Source organism: Prosopis cineraria, unplaced genomic scaffold, assembly GCF_029017545.1.
Source record: "Prosopis cineraria cultivar Desert tree isolate PC_DT_omini unplaced genomic scaffold, ASM2901754v1 PC4, whole genome shotgun sequence".
NCBI lineage: Eukaryota > Viridiplantae > Streptophyta > Magnoliopsida > Fabales > Fabaceae > Prosopis > Prosopis cineraria.
The window spans coordinates 13,454,572-13,469,483 of NW_026555335.1; positions in this window are offsets into that span (position 1 = coordinate 13,454,572).

The window sequence follows — 14,912 nt, forward strand, 5'->3', positions numbered from 1 at the left end:
TAAAAACATGCTCTACTTGGGAGGCAAACCCAAGCTTTAAACCTTATCTTTTTATTTTTGTTTTGTAGTTTAGTGTTTTGGTGAATTTATCGTGATCTTGTCTCTTTTGTAGGTTAACAAGAAGATATGAGGAAGTATAAGCCTTTGGAGAAGCAAGAGAAATGTGACCAAAGAACAAAAGAGCATAAAAGAAAGGAACAATTTCAGGGAAGTCAAGCTATTTAAGTTATTCTTTATGCTTATAAACTTGTCTTGGAAATTATTTTGAGCATATTGAAGTAAAACGCAATTTTTTTTGTGGTTTGATTCCTATGGAAAATGGTTATTTTTGGGGGTTGATTGCATTTTAATTGAAAAACATTGTTGTATAGTTGATGAATGATGGTTAGAGATTGATTTTAGAATGAATATAGTGCTTGGAAGAGGTTTTAAGGGGTGTAAAAATTAAATTTTGAAAACAAAGTGCTATAAAATTTTGCTGTCAAAAAAGTTCTGAATAAAGTCATGACTTTAGGCTCCCCGACTCTTTGAGATTCCAGAGAGGTGAAAGTCATGACTTTCATTTCAGGCTTAAATCCAAAGTTACAACTTTCATTTCCTCTGGACCTGCTTGAAAAAAAAATTTGAATTGGATTTTCTTTTTCAATATATCTATATATATTTATATTTATATAGATATAATATTAATAATAATTTTTTCTTTCCCCTTCCATTCCAGTATCTGCAGCTCGTTTTATTAAAAAAATCACTCAAATTTGAAAACCTTTAACTCTCCTCATTAGCTTCTCTCGCCTGCACTCTGTCTCTCTTCAGTCTCTCATCTCACCCGTACTCTGCCTCTCATCTCCCTCCACCATTGTCCTTGTGCTGTCTTTCATCTCCTCTCACCTTTATCATATCTCCTTACTTCATTTCCACCAGCAGCCATGGCATCTCCTTTCTCATCTCCCAACATCATTGGCACAACCATAGTTTGCTTCTTCTACCTCCTCTTCGCCATTCACGCAAGCCTTCACCGTCAACTTCCACTCCATTTCATTGTTTTCACCATCATATCCCTGCACCTCCACCGCCAATGTCTATGGCATCCCTCTCCTTTTTCGACAGCCACTATTTCCTTCTCATTCTGCCCTTTCCGTTTGAGCTACACTATTCACCGTAGCTTCCATGCCTGTTTGTACTGTATCTCCCTCTTTGCCATAGCTATTCGTGGATCGAGGGTGTTTCTTCACCATTCATCCCTGTTTATCCTTTTGAGTTTCAACCCCTGCTCTAGATCTAAACACCATCTCATTCCCTGTCTCTGGCCCACTTGCTCGCCGTAGCTATCACAGCTTTCACTCTGTATCTCCTCATCTCGGCTGTTAGCTCGAGCTGGTGTAGCAAATTCTCTTCCCATATTTGACAACATTTCCTTTTCTTGATTCGAAAAATCCTACTGTGTAAGCTTATCATTTTTTTTATGTGTTTTTCTCTTTATAATTACTTCAAATTGCATTTTCATTTGAATGAAATTTTTAATGGTAAATTGCTGGAACTGGTTGGCTTAGGATTTTATTGCTATAAAATTTAGTATTGAATTCCAATTTAAAGTGTTGTTGAAGAAAATTTTCCCAAGTATTCATGAAAACTCAAGAGTGATCATCAATCTATGGCTAGCTAGATTCATGTTCTGATGCTAGGGTGTCAATTTTAGAATTTCTGTGGTCTTGACAAATTGCTTAAGTATGTGAACTGCTGTTGATTAAAAATGCTCAAGGAGATACTATTGTTAGTTTATGGGTCTGGTAATTTCTTATTAAAGGATTGAATTTTGATTGATATGGAATGAAATTACTTAATGGGATGTTTTCAATATATTGATTGATCTCATTGAATTTGGCTATTGGAAGATTCAAACTGCTTGAGGTATGTTTTGTAGGTTCTATAATCTAACTTGGCAAGAATTATGTAATCATGCTGCTGTCTGGTTCTAAATCTGGATAGAAGGAAGCGTGCTGTGTTGAATTTTAAGCTCTATTACTGGATTTTTTCTCTCAAGTTTTATGGGTATGATTGGCTATTTATATATTGATAATTCCATTTTTGGCTTACTCAGAAGGATGTGAAACAGTGATATTGTTGGCATGCTTGTACAAGTTGAATTTGGTGAGTATGAATGGGCTATATTTCTTTAGTTGAATGCTTCATTATTAAACTTGACCTATTATGATGTGACTTATGCTCAACACTCACTGTCATGCTTCTTGATTCTAGGCTTAGCTTTGCTCTTCATGTTTTGTATCCTCAGTTCAAATCCATTTTATGGAAACTAGACCTTATTTGAACATCTTATGCAAGTGCTATTTTATGGTAGCTTCATTGAATCTTGTTTGTTTTGATTTAAACTTTTGTCATTACTTATAATAGCTATTGCTTATTGGCATGCATTGAGTGCTTTCTTACAGGCCATGGGTAAGAAAAGTGTCCTACTTTCTAAAAAGCCAAGGTCACTGAGGTTGGTAAAAGTTTTAAGGGATCGAGATGGGATATAAACCCGATTTGCCACTGCTGTAATTCAAGATTATTTTGAGCAAAATTTGAAGGAGAGAAAAATAGTTCAAGAAAGACCTTTCCCTTTGAGATGGTCTCTAAACATTTTTACATTGATTTACATGATGTCTATCATGCCACTAGCCTCATCCATGAATAGAGCCATGCCTCTCAGCCACTTGTTGAAGCTTACTATGCCTATGTTGCAAGTCAATACCTTGTGATGTAAGGTACGGGGCAAATGGGTAGAAATCATTGAGGACACATTTCGAAAGGTGTACAACTTTCTCCAATAGAAAGTGCCAATATACTATTTACAAGAATGGTAGAAATCAATTGCCATTTGATAATGTAGTTCGAGTACTATGCCTTCCTGAAAAAAAAAATATTTGGCAACATGACACCTATGGCAATCCCAAGAGTATTCTACATTGTAATTTAAACTAGACAACTCGTATATGGTGGCACTTCTTGGCATTTAATGTTATTCTAGTAACCCATATGAGCGATGTGACTATTGATCAAGCTGCCCTTTTATATACCTTAATGATGAGGCAACCTGTCGACTTTCCAAAAATAAAGTTTGAGCACATGTGAAAGTTGCCTAGAAGCAGATATCGCAAGTAAGGCATTTGGATTCCCACACTTGATTACTCAAGTGTGCTTAGAGAAAAGAAGGTTCCCACTTATCCGAAGGATCTTATGCTCCCTCCTTTGCCCAAGTTCAATTACAGAGAAATTAGATGTGTTGAGGACCAAGACATGTGCTAGATCAAGCTACGGATGGTAGGAGGCATATTGATCCACCTCATGTTAAGCCTATACTGAGCAACCTCATAGCACTATCCAGAATATACATGAAAGCCTTTAGAGCCAGCTGGATTGGATTGACTTCAAGCTCTACCATATTAAGCTATTCTTGTATTAGAAATTTCAAATAGACTGCTAGAGGAAGAAGAGGAGGCCAATACTGATGTTGACTAAGACTCAGACACTTACGCTGACTAGCTTCACCCTTTCTTTACTTTACTGCCTTTTATTTCTGTTTTTAATTCTAATTAGCTGTTGATTAGTTCTTTTTGGGTAAATATAGTCAGCCATGATCTTCTGATATCTTTGTGTAGGGCTAACTTTGATCTTTTTGTAGCTAATATTAATAACTTGACTAATCCCTTGCAATTAATTATTCTATGATAACTTGTGCATATTGGTGTAGTTAGTTGTATTTTTGGACTGCCTGTGGATATATTTCAATTTATTACAGGTTTTTAATTTTTTTGTGTCTCTCATGCACCTTCTTTTTTGTTGTTAAGTTGCATGAGAGAAGGTCCTCATTTACCTTTTGACAATGTGGACACTGTTCAATTTAAGTTTGGGGGTGAGGGTTATTATTTGGTTGACTTGACATGAACTTCAATTTTGAAACTTAGCTATTTACTGTTTCTCTTTTCTAAAATTTGAGCTAGATTAAGAAATTATTTATTGAACAGAATGTGTGATCTAATGATAGAATGTTGCTTAAACTATATCTTTTATAGGAAGTTGTGATCAATATTTTGGCATGCTTGATTTGCAAGGTTAAGGCTTACTTTCTAGTAATTTGTGAAATTTTTTTTTTGCACTTTTAAATCAGACAATGATTTGAATGCCTTTATTAGGAAATTTTGTGGCAAGTTTATGTGCATTTTCTTTCTCAATTGAGAAACTCTAGAACCTATCTTAGAATCTCTTAAGGCATTTTAATCACTTCGCATGATATTAAAATATGATTTGGTATTCTTTCAAATGCGTTTGAGCCTTTCAAGCCTACCTATTATATCATTTCCACTTGAACCCCTTTTTGAGCTTAGAATTGAAAATCTTATGTATTTTCTTTTTGAAACCTACATTAGACCCTAGCCTCTACAACTTGAAAAACCAATGAACTACCTTACTCTTGGATAAGTGATGATAAAAAAAATTATATTACTAGTAGTGAAGATTGGTTTAATTGTTAAAGGAGGTGTTGTTGTGTAAAGTTGAGTGTGAGGAATGGAAATGGAGTTTGGAATTCTACTAATTGTGCTCCTAAAAAAAGTATAAAAAATAGAAATATACATGAAAAAAATGCAATGACAAAAAAAGAGTTTCAATATTAATAAATTTAGAGTATAAGGAATGGTATTTGAGATAAGTTTGGGAGAATATTTGGCTAGCAATGATGGAATGGTTGGCTTCTTATTGTCATTTATCTCAAGTTTTTAGAATTTCATTTATCCTTTCATTCAATTAGCCCAAAAAACCTTCGGCCACACTACAAGCTTACAAAGTTTCATTGATTTTGAATTATGTAAAGTGATCTTTTAGTGGAGAGAGAAGAAGAGTTTATTAGACATATGAAGTCTTGATAATGAGCTTGTTTCATACATATTGAGTTGTTACATCTTGACTTGATAGTTGCAGGAAAATTATTCTCTAGTCTCACACACACACATCTCTAAATGTTGGAAAGCATGATTTTAATTTGTGAATTGGGCATTCTTTTATATTTCACTGCCATCCTCTTTAATATATATTTAGAGCAACTAGTGAGAATATTTTCATGCATGCTTAGTAGATGATAATGGTCAATCTAATTGTTTTATTGCTTATTTTACTCGATGATGAGTAAAATCTAAGTTTGGGGGTATGTTAACTTCTAGAAATTTATGTTATTTCATCATATTTTCCTTAGATTCTAATCTATTTTGGTTTATGTATATGTTTTTATTGCCCAAAATTAAGAAAATGTGCGTTTTGTTTTGGGGTTTGTTTTCTTAGCTTTGATTTGATATTTTTAGCCTAATTTCATGTTGTTTTGGTTAATTAAAATTTTAATTAGAAGCATTTCTGAAGCTTTGTGGCTTTTTGGAAGGCTTTTGGATGAAGAAATCAAGCACAAAGTTAATGATTTTTGTTAGTTGCAAAAACAGTACAAAACTGCCAAAGTCATCCCAAAGTCATAACTTTCGTTTGCGACTTTCATCGCTCGTCAAAAAAATACTGCGTTTCATTTATCAGAAATTAGTTGGCTAGGACACATATAAGTTGAGAGCTCGACCCAAAATGCATTCTTAAGACTTTTAGACACATTTGGAGCTTAGTTGTGCTAGGGGCATTAGAACAGTGGGACCAAGAGATTAAAGCTTTAAAGACATTTGAAGCTCTTCTTTTTTAGTTTTGCTATTCTTCTTCCTTTTCAATCTTGTAATCTAAAATAGGTCGACTTATTTTGTATATTTGTAGCTTATGGATGATTATAAGTAGCTAAACCCTTTGTTCTAAGATTATCTGGAACCTTGTATGGATTAATACTATGTTCCTCCTCTCTTTTGTGATTAATAATATATATGTGTTTATTTTACTCTTTCCTTAATGCTTCTAAGTGATTGGCCACCATTTAATGCTGCTGAGTTTGAGTTTACTAATTGATGCTCGAAAGGATTAGGTTTAGTGTAGAACTTAGGTAAAGTTGTGTAAGGATTGAATTTGCATGTTGTAAGGTAAAGTTGTGTAAGGATTTGAGTGTAGAACTTAGGCTTGGAAGTTGCTGATTCTTTTATGGATAAGAGAGTGGTTAATGAGATAAATTGTGAGGTGCTTTTTCATATTCTTATGAGTGAGTCCTTTGAAGTTTATGATTGGCATTTGATGAATAATATATTTTTTTATATTTTATCCCACTTTTTTTATGCATTTTAATGATAATTTTGGGCTAATTTGAATTTATTAGCCAATTTTTAGGAATAATATATTTTTGGATTAATTATAAATTTTTAGACTTAAATTGTAAATATTTTATTTTCCTTTTTAGCATGAGTTAATTTTGCTAATCATTAATTGAGCTTAATTTAAAATTATTATACATTATTTGATTTTGTGACCATTTTATGAAAAGTTTATAATTGCTATAAATTAATTTGGAAATATTTTATAAGACATAGGATTTATTTTGGACATGATCTATACTAATAGGTGCATTTGATTTTTTAGGCCATGGAGATAAAATTAATGAAGTTCAATAGTAAAGATTGAGTCTTGAAAATTGAAAGAGCATCCAAGGGTTATGAAGAAACAAGACAAGGAAGGAATTATTAAGGTTCATTAAGGGTACAAGAGACATTTTCAACTACAAAAAATTATATAACTTTTACACTTTTCATTTTATCTTTTTTCTCATTGGCTCTTTTTGAATTCAATGGTTGATATTTTTTCTAAACTCTCTACCCTCTCTTTTAACTATTAGATCATTTCTTTCAAATTCCTCTCTTCTTCATAATTTTACACAGTTGTTGGACATGAAGCGAGCGAGCTCTATTAGGGGTTTTGTCTAGAGTGTCAGCATCTCATCATTTTTTTTGAAAAAATTACACATAGGTCCCATAAAAGCAACTTATGTAAAAATAAGTCCCATAAAATTTAGAAATTATAGCTAAGTTTTTGGGACTTGAGTGTAATTTATAATATGTGTGAAAATACAACACTACCCCTACTTATTAGGTTACCATGACAAAATATCCCTTTTCCTAAACTAACCATTATACTCAGTCTCTCATGTCTATGATCACTTATTCTGCCGTTATTGTTCTTCTCATTCATCACTCTATCTATTCTGCTTCATCCGTGTTCTGCTCTATCCATCACTCACTCTCTTCTTTAAGAATTGCTAGGGCAAAATCTATGATCATTCATCATCACATTCAATTGTAATCGACATTCTGTCTCTTTAGTACTATAATTGCTTTGTACACTAAAGGCTTTATTTGAATTAATTGGTAAGACTTCATTATTTAATTTAAGTTTTCATTACTTTAAATTTTAGTTTTTATTGTTCAATATTCAAACTTCTCATCAATTTGCTATATATAAAATGATTTGAGCATTTGCTTTGTTTGATCACTTTTTTCTTTTTTTAAAAAAAAGAGATAGACAGACTTCAATTATAGTGAAAAAATTACAAAGAACAAAATTTGTGTGAGTGATCCCATAATTATTGAAAACAATGATTGATTGAACTATTGAATATGTGAAGTTAGGATTGTAAAAAGTTGAAATATTAGTTGTAAATTACTGATAAAGTAATTATAAATCAACTAGTGTTAAACTTGTTAATAAGGTATGATCAATATAACTATTAGATATGTGAAATTACAGTTGTAAAAAACTAATGATTTAGTTATAAATTATTGACAAAGTAATTGTAAACCAACTAATGTTAAACTTATAAGGCATGATCCATTTAACCATTGAATATGTAAAGCTTCAATTGTAAAAAATTGATATTTTAGATGTAAATTACCAATAAGGTAGTTGTAAAGAATTAATTTTAAACTTTGTTGATTTGAGAAGATAATGGTGATGTTAATATTTAGTAGGTATATTTGTCTAATATCAAGTTCTTCATTCAATGAATATATTGTTATTTTCATATTGGAGGGCAAGTGGTGAAGAATTAGGATGAGAGTATACATTATGAAGGTAGGAGGGCAAAAGAAAGAGCAATTAATAAAGGCACAACACTTGAAGAGTTGAAAAGAATTATAAGATCATGTATTGGGTGGGAAACAAATATATTGGAGATGAAGTATATCATAAAACTTGAAAACACATTAGTTGACCTTGAAGATGATGAAGGAGTTGCTAATTTGATAGAGTTCAATGGCGGTACTGCCCATGTTATATTATTAGCAATGATGTTAGCAATATAAACATGGTAATTGAGTCACATGAGGAGTAAGTTGTAATGTTTACTTAACATCATTTGAGAATTATTGTGGTTTAATTTATGGATATTTGTTTGTTATTGTAGATTGTCACAAATTGGTAGGTATTCAATTAGCTTAAATGAACTCAACCATGAACTTGAATCGATACCCCTTTCGATGAGCACTGCACCAGCACCATTGCCTGAGCTTAATGCTTTAAAATGGAAAGATTTTCTTTATGGGGCTAGGCAAATGTTCCACAATGACGTAGAATTTAGACAAATACTTGATAAGTTTAGCATCAAAAATAAGTTTAGTTATAGTTTTGTGAAAATAATACAAAAAAGGTTATTACAAAATGCAAGGTAAATGGATGCAAATAAGTCCTGTGTTGAGGGGAATATCATTATATAATAAGCATGTATACTCAACACAATACACATTAGTTGTCTAGCAGAAGGCTAACATAAATCTAACTTCATCTATAATAATTGATGAACTAAAGTTACATGTTAACAAAACTCCTAACAAGATTAAACAGGACTTATACCAAGAATTTGGGCTTACCCTTAATTATTGCTAGGCATACAGGGGAAAAGAGAGAGAAATGGAGGAGTTACATAGTTATCCTGAAGATTCATACAAGTTGATTCCATGAATTTGTCAAAGATTGATTGAGAAAGATCCAAGGATAATAGCAAAATGGACAACTTGTAGAGATAATAGATTTGAGAGGATGTTTATTGCTTACAGTTGTTGCATAAATGGCTTTTTAAATGGTTGTAGACCTATTTTGTATGTTGATGGATGTCATTTGAGTGAGCCATACAAAGGAACATTATTACAGCAAATAATGATTTATTTCTGATGGCTTATGCAATAATTAGTGGGGAAAAGTTATAAGAATGGATTTGGTTCATATATAACTTGAAATATATTATGAGGCTTATGGAAGTGACTATTACATCTGATAGACACAATGCAATTATTAGTACTGTGGGAGCTATTTTTGGTGGGGATAGGCATGCATTTTGCTACTGGCATATTAAAAAAAAATTAGTTCAAAGTTTGTAAAGATTGGAAGACATGTAAGAAGGGCTATCACAACAAGCAAGGAGGATGCATTGAAGTTGTTGGATGCTATAGCATATGCTAAAATTGATTTTGAATTTAATAGGTAATGAAAAACTTAAGAGCTTTCTGTTTAAAGTTGGCTCAATGGTTGGAAACTAATGGTGACATTGATAGATGGGCCTTATCAAAATTCCTTTTTCATAGGTGGGACAATATAACTAGTAATTTATTTAAATCTTTTAATGCTTGGCTAGTTAAAAAAAGAAAACATAATGTGGTCACACTAGTTCTTAAGCATGAAGAAAAGCTTGCGAGTAAGGTGTATGGAATCAAAGTTGCTATGAGCAAATGCCAAAATGGTGTTGGGCCAAACATTGAGGGAAAGTTGAAGGCTAATGTTACACGTGCAAAAGTAATGTTAGTTAACCATCATTCAGGTAACTTGCTGAGTGTGAAGATAGGAGACATTCATTTGCAGGTTGACCCATCTCTTAGAGAAGGTACATGTCAAGCTTGGCAGATGTCCGGGATCCCTTATGCCTATACATGTGCAACTATAAAAAAAAAAGTCCATGGTAATGTGTACTCTTATGTGGAAGGGTGTTACCATTTGAGATCTCAAGAGAAAATATATAAGAACATAATAATCCCCATCAAAACAAATGACATGCCATGAGTGAATGCGTTAGCAATTACCGAGATGATGACATAAACCCTCCTAAGGCCCCTTACTAACTCTTGTCCTCCTGGTCGACCACAATCAGTGAGAAGAGAGTCTCAATTACAAGGTAAGGAGATTTTTCATTGTGCAAGATGTAGACAAAGTGGCCACACGCATAGGACATGTCAAAATCCTAACCTTACATGACCTAACACACTAGAACTTAACTAGTTCATTTTCATTTTAAAATTTTTTTTTGAATTTATGATGGTCTTATATGATAGTGTTGATGAAAGACTAACTTAGATTTGTGTTTTATCAATTTCCATATTTTAATTGCGAAGTTCTTACATTCATAAAATAAGAAATTTGACTTATGAGTTAAAAAGTTTTACTTGTAAAATATGAAGTTTCAGTTGTAAGCTAATAATAAACAATTGTGAAGTATAAACACAAATTTTTTAATATATTAGTTATAAAACAAGAAATATGACATGTGAATTCAAAAGTTCTACTTGTAAAATGTGAAGTTTCAGTTGTAAGCGAATGGTGAGCAATTGTAAAGCATAAACACAAGCGCTTTAATAAATTAGTTGTAAAACAAGAAATTTGACTCGTGAATTAGGAAATTTTACTTGTAAAATATGAAGTTCTAGTTGTAAACAAATAATAAACAATTGTGAAGCATAAACACAAATTCTTTTGTATATTAGTTATAGAACAAGAAATGTGACTAGTGAATTAAGAAGTTCTACTTGGAAAATGTGGAGTTCTAGTTGTAAGTGAATGGTGAACAATTGTAAAGCATAAACACAAGCACTTTAATAGATTAGTTATAAAACAAGAAATTTGACTCATGAATTAGGAAATTTTACTTGTAAAATATGAAGTTCTAGTTGTAAGCGAATAATAAATAATTGTGAAGCATAAATACAAATTCTTTAGTATATTAGTTATAAAACAAGAAATATGACCATTGAATTAAGAAGTTTTACTTATGAGATATGAAATTCTAATTGTAAATGAATAACAAACAATTGTGAAGCATAAACATAAATTCTTTAGTATATTAGTTATAAAATAACAAATATGACTTGTGAATTAAGAAGTTTTATTTGTAAAATGTAAAGTTTCAATTGTAAGCGAATGGTGAACAATTATAAAGCATAAACACAAGTGCTTTAGTATATTAGTTATAAAACAAAAACTATGATTCATGAATTAAGAAGTTTTACTAGTAAAATATGAAGTTTCATTTGTAAGTGAAAGGTATTGTAAGCGTAAACACAAGTGCTTTAAATAACCTACAATTTAACATCATATTTAAACACTATTAATGAATTGGCTTTCTTATTTTGTTTGTCATTTTCCATCCAAGCCATAACATGTTCCCGAGCTGTATTGTTGGGATCATTCACTAAATCTCATATTATGTCAATGCAAAGCCTTTCCATTACTCCCTAAGCTCAAATTCAAAAGATATTATTTAGTACTTATGTCTTAAACACCATGAACATGTAAGATTTTCCATAGTGCACTAAAAAACAATAACGATAATATAAAGGAAAATTACCTTTTCCATAGGAGGCATTGAGTTGCCATTCCATTCAGGTTGTTCAGTGTTATCCCGTTGTTCAAGCTATGTTATAAAATGTAGGCTACAATGATATCTACAATAAAATTACTCAATTAATAATTTTAATGTATTTATAATGACTTCTAAATTGATTAAGATTAACTTAAGTAGTCTTTTGTTTTGAAATAAGGGCAAATGTCACATCCAAGTCAGGACTCTTGTGATATTTGTCTGGATTAACCATCATTAAGATGTTTTTAAAGTAATGAGACTATACAATTAAACACAATCAAAAGTATCATATAAGCTCAAAATGAAAATTGTTTATTATTTCTTACCATACTCTAGGCTAGCAATCTCTTGTCATTTACTAAAGTATCGTCTGGCTTGAGCACAAGAGGATACAACGAGTCAAGCACATGGAAATGCAATCCTTTTAGCTCCACAAAATAACAAAACCAATGTGAATGGTATAACACTGGTGTAATAATGAAATCACACTCTTTAATATTGTAGCCCAAATGTTCTGGCATAAACAATATAGTATGTTCCCTAAACTTCCAACCTCCTACATCTTTCATCATTATTTCCATAAACAATAGGGAAAATATCAAAGCGTCAATTCATTTGCCAAATATTAGATAGTTAACTTAGTTAATACAAGCATAAGCCCATTAAATTATTAATTACATTACCAGACAAGCACAAAACATAAGATTTTAAAGAATGCAATCACCTAAGTTTTGAAAGAGTAATAATTACCAAATTCCTTGCCCAACAACACCACCTCACCTCACATGGACTAATAGAGTTGCATCACATTCAAAAGCTGCAATAGCAATATCAAATCAATCATTTTCACTCCATAAATGAAAACTTTATCGGTACATAACAATTCTAAATCAACACTTGAACAATTACAGTTACAAAGGCCCACAAATTACTTGAGTGATGCCTAAAAAAAAAAAACACACACACACACATGATAAGCATGGAATTTACGTCCCAAAAGGCTAAAAATAAAAACAAATAAAATTGCCATCCAATTAACAACATCTCTATAGAATTGATGCTTCATTCATTTATTAGGAAGACTAATTACATATATATATATATATATATAGAACATGACATTTTCACTTTCAATTACATAAACCTCATATTCAACTTCATAATAGCATCACATTTTATTTAGCATTTTTCAACATCATATCATAAGAACAAATTAAACAAAGGACACATATAGGACATATCCTTCTTCTAGAACCAAATGGGATATATTTAAATTAAGTCTTGTCCTTCAAAATCAATCTCCTTCTTTTTAAATCTCTCTAGAACAAACTCTTCAGGCCTTTTCCATAGTTGTACAACTATGGGTCCCTTTAAATAGCCCAGGCATTCACAAATTAAGTCCTATAAGGCTTACAAAACATTCTCTTTGCTAAACAATCTAAACAATCTAGTCATGTTCTTTTAATGAGACTATCACCTAAACTCAATGAAGTGGTAATCTCTTTCCAAGCAATTGAACGAATCATGATCAACATCATATCCATATAGAAGAAATATTGAAATTTAGAATCATAAAGTATGAACACAAATATAATAGTAGCTCTAAAAGATAGTAATGGAGAACAAGCGACTTGCACAATATATCTAACACTAGGCCTCTCGACATGCAATTTTAGCATTTGGCTTGGTCAAAATTATTCAACATAAAATAATCTAAAAAAACAGGCAACAAATTACTAGCTCAAGATTTTGCAATATTCCTATAGGTTCTACAAGATTCCTTGTTTGCCTTCACCTTCATTGCCTTCGCCTCTATCACTCGCAAGGCTCCTCACACATCCTTCATCTTCCTCTCAATCAAGGTCCAAGGCTCATCTTCAATAATGAACGAGCAATAGGCAACGGCTAGGGTAGAGTAATCGTGCAAGAGGGAGAGATTGAGTTTTTTATAAAATAATTTGAATATTTTAACAGGGGCAATGTTGTCTTTTGATCCCAGTTATAAATTACACTTAAGTCCTAGAAAATTTAACTATAATTTCTAAATTTTACAGGATATATTTTTAAATAAGTTACTTTTATGGGATTTATATGTAATATTTCCTTTTTTTTTTCCCCTCTAATTTCGTTCCTATCCACCCTCACCGACAGCTCACCCACATTTCATCATTCACCCACTTTATTTCTTCCTTTTCCACGGATTGACGCATAGGCCATTCCTTATTTCCCCATTTAATTTTTTTTTATTTCATTTTCCAACAGCATTTCTCCATTCATTTTTCCCTTCCCTCACACGTATTCATACGTGTTTTTCTTCTCTTCTCCAATCAACAGTCACATCCCCCTCCACTCATAAGGAATTCACGCCACCTCATCCATCATCGGCCACCTTGCATCTTCATCAACTGATGGCCGTGACTTATGGCTTGGTGAAAAGAGGAAGAACAAAAATCTTGGAGGCTTGAGCTAACTTAAGAGACAATTTGGAATGAGCATGGAAAGCTTAAAATTTACATTTGAAGACTATTAAGAAGTAATTTTTCATTTATCTTTTCAATTCAAAAGTTTAGAATTATTTAATTTTAAATAATTTTAAGTTGTACTGCTTGAATACAATCTAGTTTTAGGTTATAAATATTTTAAAACTTGAATTGAATTGATATTTAGATTGATTTTATGTTGAATGAATATCTAAAATTTATGTTTATACATCCCTTACTTTGTCAATTAAATTAGTGATTGAATTCTCATTGTTAATTTAATTGTCATTGTACTGTTTGTTGTAAATTTAGGTTGTTCTTTTTACCTCTTGGTTGTTCAATTGAGTTGGTAATTTGTCTAATTATTCAATTAAATAATTTAAACATATTTTCCAACTTTATTTTTATAGTAATCATCATTGGATTTAATAAATTTAATTTGTCTAATTCATTGTCATAGCATTTGGTTCATTATAAATTCTCTAGTAAATTAAATGTTACACTTTATACCTATGGGTTTCCTTTACTTTAGTTAGGTAATTAAATTTATTAATTCTACTCTCATATCATTTTCTTTTAGTCTAACTAATTGAATTGGGTTTAGAAAAATTAACTCCATGTGATGTCATAAGTTATTCCCTTTAGTTGCATAAATTGCATTATTTGCATTTTAGAGTAAAAATCTAGCATTTAATTTTAGATTTTTTAGCAATTAAATACCTAAAATTAACTTAAGATAACCCCTAAATTGCTCCTTGAAAGAATGATTTAGGATTGGCCTATACTATATTAAGTTAATGTTAATTTAATTGAGTGCTGACACGACTTAGACATTCATCAGCAGTGTATTGACT